At 40.6% G+C, this 10615-nt stretch overlaps 2 long non-coding RNA genes across 2 annotated transcripts; both read left to right on the forward strand.

Moving 5' to 3' along the window:
* Positions 1-3449: 3449 nt before the first annotated feature.
* Positions 3450-4892, forward strand: LOC138453260 (uncharacterized). Its single transcript, XR_011260385.1, has 3 exons — positions 3450-3997; positions 4091-4201; positions 4682-4892. It is a non-coding gene; the product is annotated as an uncharacterized lncRNA (long non-coding RNA).
* A 3720-nt stretch (positions 4893-8612) lies between these two features.
* LOC138453261 (uncharacterized) lies at positions 8613-9955 on the forward strand. The gene is made up of 3 exons (XR_011260386.1): positions 8613-9060; positions 9154-9264; positions 9745-9955. It is a non-coding gene; the product is annotated as an uncharacterized lncRNA (long non-coding RNA).
* The last annotated feature ends 660 nt before the right edge of the window (positions 9956-10615 follow it).

The raw sequence follows: 10615 nt of genomic DNA on the forward strand, positions 1-10615 counted from the left end.
CACAAATGGTAAATCTAACCCAACGTCTCGGCTCGAGCCCCCACTTTGTAAGAGGATTCAATTCAGCACTACAGCCAAGTTAACGCCTAGTCTAGAATACTGAATGAAAACCCTTATTGATATATCTTTAGGTCCAGTTCATGCGTTCTGGATGACTACCCTTGTATAACACCCCTCTCTTGGAATCCCCCTGACCCCACTGAGCCAAGAAGTAGTTCTGTTTTGCAAGTTTAAAAGGTTTATTTGATAAATTAAAATATATATATCACACTTTATAATAAATTAATAATTGAATATCACACTTAATCTGATATGGTAAATATTAACAACGGAGAATCTGGCACTAGCACACTTCTTTATAATGACTAATGAGTTGACCTGAAATGGATAAGGTAGCACACTGGTAAATAGGAACAAAAGTATAATGTGGTAGAGGATGCTTTATGTAGCTCAGGTGGATGCAATATTCAATGAATGCAGTACAGAAAATACGCAATATGATTCAACCAGACAATGTAATCACTTTTCTCGGGCTATTCCCTCCCCCCCTCTTTATGCAATGCAAGGAAATGGAAGGAAAACACACAGTCCTCAGAAATGCAATCAACTGTAATTCAGTTCAATCCCAGCAAGCTTACAGAAAACAGATAGGAGTTTTGAAAACACAGGCAATGCTTGGATATGTGCTGGCAATGAATGAGAAATATGCTAAATTTGCTTTTAATTCCCTTATAGAGGTTCAGGGTGAGTGGTATCTAGTTAATATTAGTCCAGGCTCACACTAGCAATGATGCAGGGATAGTTAGCAGGTTAAACGAATTTCTGGCCAATGGAAAGCAAACAGCAGCAGTTTTTACATGTGAAGAAATTGCAAATCGCGGTAAAATTCGCGGATGCGCCGAGCGCTATTACAAAGGAACCGCAAGGACTATCTCTACCGTTTTGGGGTCCTAGAAAAGCCTGGGATCTCAGCTTCCAAATGAAAGTTATTGCAAGTCTCTAGCCCAAACGGTTGCGGAGATATGAGTAATTTAGTAAAGGTCGTTTTTGGTTTTGTAAATTTTAAACGCACACTTTTTCAAAATGACAAGTGACAAATTTTTGCAGCTAGAATGACAGGTGACAGCTAGGAGGCAGTTCTACTTAGGTTAAATAGATTGAATTATATGATTTTAACTAGGAGATTGGTTCTGAGTTTTGCTAGGTACTCACACTATATTCTTGGGTGAAATGGGCCTCGCCATGGATCTGGTCAGGGTTTTAGACTGGGCTCTGGTCACTCTCTGGGCACAGCACTGCTTTCTCCCTCTGGTCTGGTCTCTTAGTTCTGGATAGATTGAAGTCTCTAGTTTGGCTTTCTGGAGGTTGATGGAGGTAAGTATGGATTTTTCCGGCAGAGCGTCCCGCTGCAAATGGATTTGGAAAGTCCCTATCTGTCCTGTCTGTCTGCTTTTATGTGTTTAGAATGTGGGTGTGTTCTAGCATCACTGACCCTACCTCTCTCTCAGCTTCTAATTGGTCAAACTTCCATTCCTCCGCTTGATTGGCAAACTGAACTGTGAGTCAGATTGATGTCATTTTACAGCCTGCAGAAAGTCCACTCCTCCTGTCAACTTACACACAAATCTAGATTTGAAACAAATACATATTTGCAGAGGTACATATTGTTTTAAAATCATATGCACCCATCATGCATTACAGGAGGTATCCCCTGTTCAAACTCTGCTCTTCCTGGGAGCTTGCATTCAGAACTGGCACATATTTCACTTTTTAACTGCTTTTTCAATTTCCGACATGGACCCAACTTTACATACATGTGTGCAGGGGGTAGGGACATTAACTGATGAAGTTTCAGATTTTTAACATGCACACATTTAGAGTAATATCCACTTTTCCGCTAAAACCCCCCTGAACATACCACCGGTTCCTACCACGTCTTAAACTGTGGGCAGAAAAATCACAAGAATTATGGTATCATTTATAAAATTTTCACATGTCCGCTCTATGAATTATCCCCCTTTTTATAAAACCATATCCTTGCTGCAGGGGTGTGTCTTTTCAGGTCACATGGTACAGAAACCAGTCTTTCCAGTTTCTGCCAAGCCAGCTTGCTTCTCACAGGCAGTGCTCCTCCCAGCTTCTCCAGGAGGAAGCCACTTTTTACGACGTCTGTAATAAAAAACCTTTGCCTGAGTGGAGAGGGCTTTGTTCACTCTCTGGCAGAGCACAGGAAATTCAATTATCAGATAGATGGCATATCCTTAGCCTGGGCAGCAAAAGGAAGGTTGGCCTGGGAACACAGTGGTGACTCAAGTTTCACTGCTGATGGGTAGTTGCTAGGCAAAATCAAGTTCCTTAAGCCAGACCTTCAGCTAACTTTTTGTTGCTTTTAAAATAACTTGTAATTTTACACATGCAGCTAGAATGCTGATTCTAAGCGCAAAACTATGACATTTCAACAGTTACAAAGGCATGTGACACCAAACATAGGTCACTCATTTAATTTAACATTTTCGATTTTGGTGGTTTTAAATCCAGTTGTAGTTAGGCTTAAGCTGCTGACTCCATAGCATTTTTGTTATAAGCATTGTTTTTGGGCTCTTCATTTCCCAGATTTTGTAGGCACACAAAACTCCATTCTGCCAAATGTCTGCTGGTGTTCAGTGAATATTTTGCACATGTTGCAAGGTTTGAAATAGGCATTTTGCTTGCCTTCAGAAAAACACACAGAGTGGTTTTAAAACGCCGGCTTTTGGATAGTGGTGAGTACTGGTACTGCACCCATTTTTGGGATTTAAGAAATGAATTCCCAACAGTTATGGGTTTGCTTTTGGCAATCAGCATTGCCATTCCCAATGGTTTCAGACTACTGTGCGGGTAGTCCAATGGTGGTTTTAAAGCGCTTTGAAGCTAACCGGCGCTACTGTTTTTCCTTTGGCAACCCATTTCCCTCATGGCAACCCGGCCTTTCATTCTCGCACTGGTGGGTGGCAAGTGAGGCAACCATTTTGGTGGGCGCACAAACTGCGCAGCTTTCCTGGATTTCAGCGCACATGTGGGTTTTCCGCCATCTTGAATTTTCTAAGCCCACAGCACCAAATGTTGTAGCAGGGTAGCTTAAACGTGGGTCAGGACACCCAACAATGCTTTTACACTTTTATTCGTTTTTGGCCGTTTGATTTACATATGGGATTTAAATAGTGCAAATCTATACGATAAGCAAAAGAGAGCTGTACAAAGGTAACACACAGAAATCGGGTCAACAAAATTGTATCATGGAATACGCAGGCTTTCCATCACCTGGGTACTAATCTTGAAATGTGTTCTATGGCTGATCTAATTTGCCTACAGGAGACATTAATGTTAGATATCCCAGTGCTAGATGGCTGCAAGAAGGGAACTTAGAGGAAGGTCTTTCAGTGGCCCATTATGCTGATTGTTCACGAATGACCAATTGAACCATCTCTCCATTCGTTCGAACCTTGTATGAGTAATAGGCTACATCGCAATCTTTTATCCCCTTGCCATTGAATTATACTTGTCTCACTATATAATGAGTAGCCTCATGACTCTACATGATTTGTTTTGGACTATTAAGAGTAAACTGCATGTACCATTTGTGCTATCTATCATGACTGTAACGATTATTGTACTATTCACAAATTTCTGTTCCATTAGAACCAAAATTATAAAATGCGTTGCGATGGTGAACACCAGAATTCTTATGTTTCATTATGGAACATATTAACTCTACTTTTCTTATTTATCCTGATCTCTGGTCAGTCCCTATGAGTACGCTTGCACTATGCGCCATTGCATGATGGCCTCCATATTCCTCACTCACCGGCTTCTATGCCCTTTTCTATGTTTATTATTTAGTTTCCTTTCTACGTCTGACGGCGTGTCCCCAGCACAGCTCGTTCCCTAGGTTACGACCGCGCGGAGCCACTGCCTGCCGGTTTCAGTTTCCACTAACAGTGTTCCCCGCACTGTACAGGTAAGCTACCGCTACTTGGGTCCCTTTGCCCGGTTGGGAGACCCCAGGTTTATTTTTCTCCAGTATAACAGAAATGTATATGTCCCCACTTAGGTGCCAGCAGTACGTGTCTCTTTGCAGATGCCCTGCATCGTATAATTGTTTCGAATACTTGTTGACCACACGGATGCCCCTGTTGCCTTGGCTACTCGTCCCGCAACTCGAGTGAGTGCATTCTTTAAAACCAATTCCGGTTTATTTTAAGTATTATTTATTTTATTCAGTAGCGCTCTTTTGGAGTTATTCTTTCTCCGTCCACAGGAGGGGTATGGTTTTTTCTTAAACACGCTCCCCATATTGACTCAGCTTTTTCACTATTCAAGGGTGGTCCTTGCTATTTAGAACCTACTACCGCTTTTGGCTTATCTCGATCTGTCTGACTCTTCATCACGCCATTTTCTAGATCCCACCATGTAGGTGGATCTCACACAATACATCTCCTTTGTTATGTGTTTAGCTATTAGTATAGAGTGTTTCTCTTTGATCTGTTAGTTCACTCTTTTCACCATACTAGATCTCCAGTATTCTGCTCTTCACCATCTCGCTAGCATCCCGAGTTATGTACAGCTTGTCAGTCAGTCCTTGACTGTTATGGAAATAAAATAAAAGATTTTACTTTTTGTCTCCTTGAAATGTTGTCAACAGTTCAATTGGGCCCTTATGAAGAAGAGGTTACCCTCGAAACGCGTCGGCCACTCCACAATTGGACAGCATCACCTCTCCATCATTTATTGCTTCTTCGCAATTTGTTTTAATATGTTAAACGTCACGAATTACTTTGTACAACAGAATGTGCCTTTTGGCAAATTTTGTTTTCCTCTTTGCCAAATAAATTGTTATATGCTCAACTAACAAACTGCTGTTATATATCTATATCCATATATTTGAAGGCCCTATGTGGCATCAGTAAACAGTGTGCAGGGGACGGGAGGGCCCCACTTTTTGGGTCCTCTTCTATTTTCTCTTTTCTGATTTAGGCTTTGTGCCAAGGCCTTTTTTCCTCCCCCGCACCTTTAAATTCTTAAACCAGCTCTTCTGTACATATAATGATGATTTGAATTTCTATATCAATTGTTACCAGGTGTGCACCACTGTCAGCATTTTTGTTTTCTCCATATGTACTGGTCTTCCAGTGTGGCACGTACCAAGTGGGTAGCACCCTGATATAAACCTTGTTCATTATAAATATGTCATTTTCTCGCATCAACGAGATCACAGATAAACACGCAACTACACTTGCATTTGATGCGGAAGAAGCTAAACGCATATTAGCTCTCATCAAGGATACAGACCAATCTTTACAGAGTAAAGTCAGCCCAGACAAAATAATCTTTCAATTAGAAAAACTCATTAGACGCGAGATATCGCAGAAATTACATGCCAGTACCCTAGTGGAATATTACAAATCACAGAGAATCCCTAGAGGATTGAGGGTATATTTGAGACCTACACTCTGCAGCGAGAGCAAAGCATTTGTTGCTAAATGGGATCAAATTCTGAACAAGTGTTCACTTGACTTGATCTTACTTACGATTGAGGAACTTTCCAAGTCATTGACATCCATCGACAAAGACATAGAAGCACTGACAATACAGCTTTCAGAATTCAAGTCAAAAGAGGATCTGACACAACTTTTGGAAGATATCAATTCCAAATTGAGCAATTACAAAGCAGACATAGAACAAAGGAAACTTCGTAAGTTTAAACGCGATACGTTCGATTATTTGAACGATATCGTGTATACCTGGCAGGAGTTTTACCATCACAGAAACGCCAGCAGAAGTCGAGCTAATAATCTTAACAACTCCAACTCAGGGAGTGATAGTAGTAGTAGCAGTGTGGGAGAACCAATACCGAAAGACCAGTCACAAGAACAAATTCCACAGCAAGTACCAACACCTGGGACCACAATTCCCCACCTTACACCATCTCAATCTGGGACAGTTGCTAGTACCACAGGTGTTTTTTTAGGCCTGAGAGACAGACAAAAAGAAAAAGAAAAACACGACGAGGCAAGAAAAACACAAAAAGGAAGATACAAATAAGTGAAAATCTAGTCATCAACCTATCAAGCAAAAACCTGACGAGTGGCCAACTTGATATCTTAAACCGTGGTCTTTCCTTTGTTCCTACTTGCAACACATCACTATTTGAAGAAAAAATCTGTCTTCACAGATTGTTGAGGAAATTAAGATTGAAGATGTTTTTCGAATCCGATTTGGATACAGAATCACAGGCCCTAGAGGATGACATCCTACAGATGCGCCCCAAGAGTACTTTCGACCCTCAGATTCAAAATTCGATCTTGGATCTCTTCGAGAAGAGTGTCATTAATGACCTCAAAAGAATTAATTACCATAGCACTAAACCAGTTAATATTAAGAATAGCCAACTTGAACATGTTGAACAGCTGGCTAAAGATGAAGATTTAACTATCAAACCTGCGGATAAGGGTGGGGCAATCGTGATCATGGATTCATCCTACTACACACGGAGATGTCTGGAACTACTTAACGACACCGTTACTTACACAAAACTTGATAATGATCCACTACTTAGAATCAAAGCCATCATCCAGAAAGCTATTGACAATGCTTTGGAAAACAACTGGATTGATTCAAAAACAAGTCAGTTCCTTATAAACAAATATCCAATCACGCCTTTGTTCTATGGCTTACCAAAGGTTCATAAAGACAACATTAATCCGCCACTCAGACCAATAGTTGCGGGAACTGATAGCATATTTGACCCATTGGCCATCTATGTGGATCGTTTACTTCAACCTCTAATCCAGGAAATACCAACCTACCTGAAGGACACTACAGACTTCCTCAACTGTCTACAAGAAATCATAGCCCTGGACACTAGCTGCATTCTCTTTAGTATGGATGTATGCAGCCTTTACACCTCTATTCCCCACATCGAAGGGGTTGATGCTGTACTCTGGCTCCTGTTGAATCATGAACATATAAGAGGGAACAAAGAATTTATTGTGGAATTACTGGAAATAATTCTTCACAACAGTTACTTTAGATTTCAGGGCCAATACTATGTACAATCATCAGGTACTTCAATGGGGTCGGCCATGGCTCCGGTTTATGCTAACACCTACATGTATAAATTTGAAAAAGAAAACGTGTTGGATCACCCATTTTGGTCATTTAAAATCTTGACCTGGAAACGTTATATAGATGATATCTTCGGTATCTGGTGTGGTACACGAGATGAATTGGATCTTTTTTTGGAACATCTGAATTCAGTGAACAACACAATCAAATTCACAATGGAAGTAGGGGACCCTTCATTACATTTTTTGGATGTGAGCTTACAGATCAAAGAGGGTCACATCGACACCACGGTGTACCATAAACCAACAGACGTGAATAATCTTTTACATTTCAGCAGTTTCCATCCTAAACCCATGCTCAAAAGCCTACCATTCAGTCAAATGTTAAGATTGAAGAGAATTATCTCAGACCCAGCAGGCCTTGACTCAGAATGTTCATTTCTAGTTGAACGATTTGGATCTAGGGGGTATCCAGATACTATCACAGGAGAAGCCCGCAACAGATCAGAGACCTTCACGAAGGAACAACTACGCATCCCTAAAGTCAAGGATAAGTCCACACCGCTACTCTACATTTCAAAGTACTCACGACAGAGTTTCCAAATCAGCAAAACTCTGCGTAAAAATTGGACCATACTACACAATGATCCCTCTCTCCTGAAATTATTTCCCAAAGCACCAATGATGGCCTTTAAACGTGGACATAATCTCAAAGATAAACTAGTGAGAGCGGAAAGACCTCCTAAAGACAAACAACTTGTACTGAGTACCATAAAGAAGGGTACCTTTCCCTGCTTGAACTGTACGAACTGTAACAATGTTATAAAAGGTGAAACGATATCTCACCCACAAACTGGGAAGAAATTCAAAATCAGAGACTTTTCCACCTGCCTCTCCGCAGGTGTCATCTACTCATTGAAATGTCCCTGTGGTAAATTATACATAGGACAAACCACAAGACCCGTCAAAGAAAGATGGTCAGAACACAAATCCACCATCAGATGTAAGAATCTCAGATCCCCAGTGGCAAGGCACTTCATCGAATTCCAACATACGATTGCACAAATTAAATTTCAAGTCATAGAAATTGTCAAACGTCCACACAGAGGTGGCAATTACCAATCCCTGTTGTCACAGCGAGAGAAGTACTGGATCCACACACTTGACACTTTGCAACCTAAGGGTCTGAATGATGAATTCTCTTTGAGTTGCTTTCTATAGTGAATTGTGAAACTCACATGTTACATCGCCAACTACTATACACAAGTGTCAGTATCCCGGACCTTAAAAAAAATTTTTTTCTTTGTCATTACAAGTGTTGTGACTTTGATGTTTTCTTCAAGGGAACTGTATTTTCCTATGTTTGACTTGCCTATATTCACTTAAATGTTTGCACCTGTTCACGAATGACCAATTGAACCATCTCTCCATTCGTTCGAACCTTGTATGAGTAATAGGCTACATCGCAATCTTTTATCCCCTTGCCATTGAATTATATTTGTCTCACTATATAATGAGTAGCCTCATGACTCTACATGATTTGTTTTGGACTATTAAGAGTAAACTGCATGTACCATTTGTGCTATCTATCATGACTGTAACGATTATTGTACTATTCACAAATTTCTGTTCCATTAGAACCAAAATTATAAAATGCGTTGCGATGGTGAACACCAGAATTCTTATGTTTCATTATGGAACATATTAACTCTACTTTTCTTATTTATCCTGATCTCTGGTCAGTCCCTATGAGTACGCTTGCACTATGCGCCATTGCATGATGGCCTCCATATTCCTCACTCACCGGCTTCTATGCCCTTTTCTATGTTTATTATTTAGTTTCCTTTCTACGTCTGACGGCGTGTCCCCAGCACAGCTCGTTCCCTAGGTTACGACCGCGCGGAGCCACTGCCTGCCGGTTTCAGTTTCCACTAACAGTGTTCCCCGCACTGTACAGGTAAGCTACCGCTACTTGGGTCCCTTTGCCCGGTTGGGAGACCCCAGGTTTATTTTTCTCCAGTATAACAGAAATGTATATGTCCCCACTTAGGTGCCAGCAGTACGTGTCTCTTTGCAGATGCCCTGCATCGTATAATTGTTTCGAATACTTGTTGACCACACGGATGCCCCTGTTGCCTTGGCTACTCGTCCCGCAACTCGAGTGAGTGCATTCTTTAAAACCAATTCCGGTTTATTTTAAGTATTATTTATTTTATTCAGTAGCGCTCTTTTGGAGTTATTCTTTCTCCGTCCACAGGAGGGGTATGGTTTTTTCTTAAACACGCTCCCCATATTGACTCAGCTTTTTCACTATTCAAGGGTGGTCCTTGCTATTTAGAACCCACTACCGCTTTTGGCTTATCTCGATCTGTCTGACTCTTCATCACGCCATTTTCTAGATCCCACCATGTAGGTGGATCTCACACAATACATCTCCTTTGTTATGTGTTTAGCTATTAGTATAGAGTGTTTCTCTTTGATCTGTTAGTTCACTCTTTTCACCATACTAGATCTCCAGTATTCTGCTCTTCACCATCTCGCTAGCATCCCGAGTTATGTACAGCTTGTCAGTCAGTCCTTGACTGTTATGGAAATAAAATAAAAGATTTTACTTTTTGTCTCCTTGAAATGTTGTCAACAGTTCAATTGGGCCCTTATGAAGAAGAGGTTACCCTCGAAACGCGTCGGCCACTCCACAATTGGACAGCATCACCTCTCCATCATTTATTGCTTCTTCGCAATTTGTTTTAATATGTTAAACGTCACGAATTACTTTGTACAACAGAATGTGCCTTTTGGCAAATTTTGTTTTCCTCTTTGCCAAATAAATTGTTATATGCTCAACTAACAAACTGCTGTTATATATCTATATCCATATATTTGAAGGCCCTATGTGGCATCAGTAAACAGTGTGCAGGGGACGGGAGGGCCCCACTTTTTGGGTCCTCTTCTATTTTCTCTTTTCTGATTTAGGCTTTGTGCCAAGGCCTTTTTTCCTCCCCCGCACCTTTAAATTCTTAAACCAGCTCTTCTGTACATATAATGATGATTTGAATTTCTATATCAATTGTTACCAGGTGTGCACCACTGTCAGCATTTTTGTTTTCTCCATTATGCTGATTGTGCTGAATGTTTATTTTATTCCCTCTTCAACTGAGTTATTGGATTTTTTGATGTGATTTTAATTGTGCTTGTGACATAAATGTTGGTCCAAGATAATTGGATAATTATATTGGGTGATTTTAATAGAGATTGTTTAGACGATTCTCACAATGGTTTGGAGATTGCTCGAAATAGAGGGAGGTTAGTGCACTCTATGCTCGATCCATTGGACTTTAAACTTTTAAATGGTAATATTAAGGGTAATGTCCCTCCAAAATGTACTTGGTCTAATGGGTCGGCGCACTCCACTTTGGATGATGTGTTTGCATCAATGAATGTGGAGAGCAGTTGTGTCGCCTTGGACACAAGTAGCGATCAATCATAACTGATTATATCCTTGTCGCTAAAAC

This window comes from Ambystoma mexicanum, chromosome 4p, assembly GCF_040938575.1.
Source record: "Ambystoma mexicanum isolate Mex_15411 chromosome 4p, UKY_AmexF1_1, whole genome shotgun sequence".
NCBI lineage: Eukaryota > Metazoa > Chordata > Amphibia > Caudata > Ambystomatidae > Ambystoma > Ambystoma mexicanum.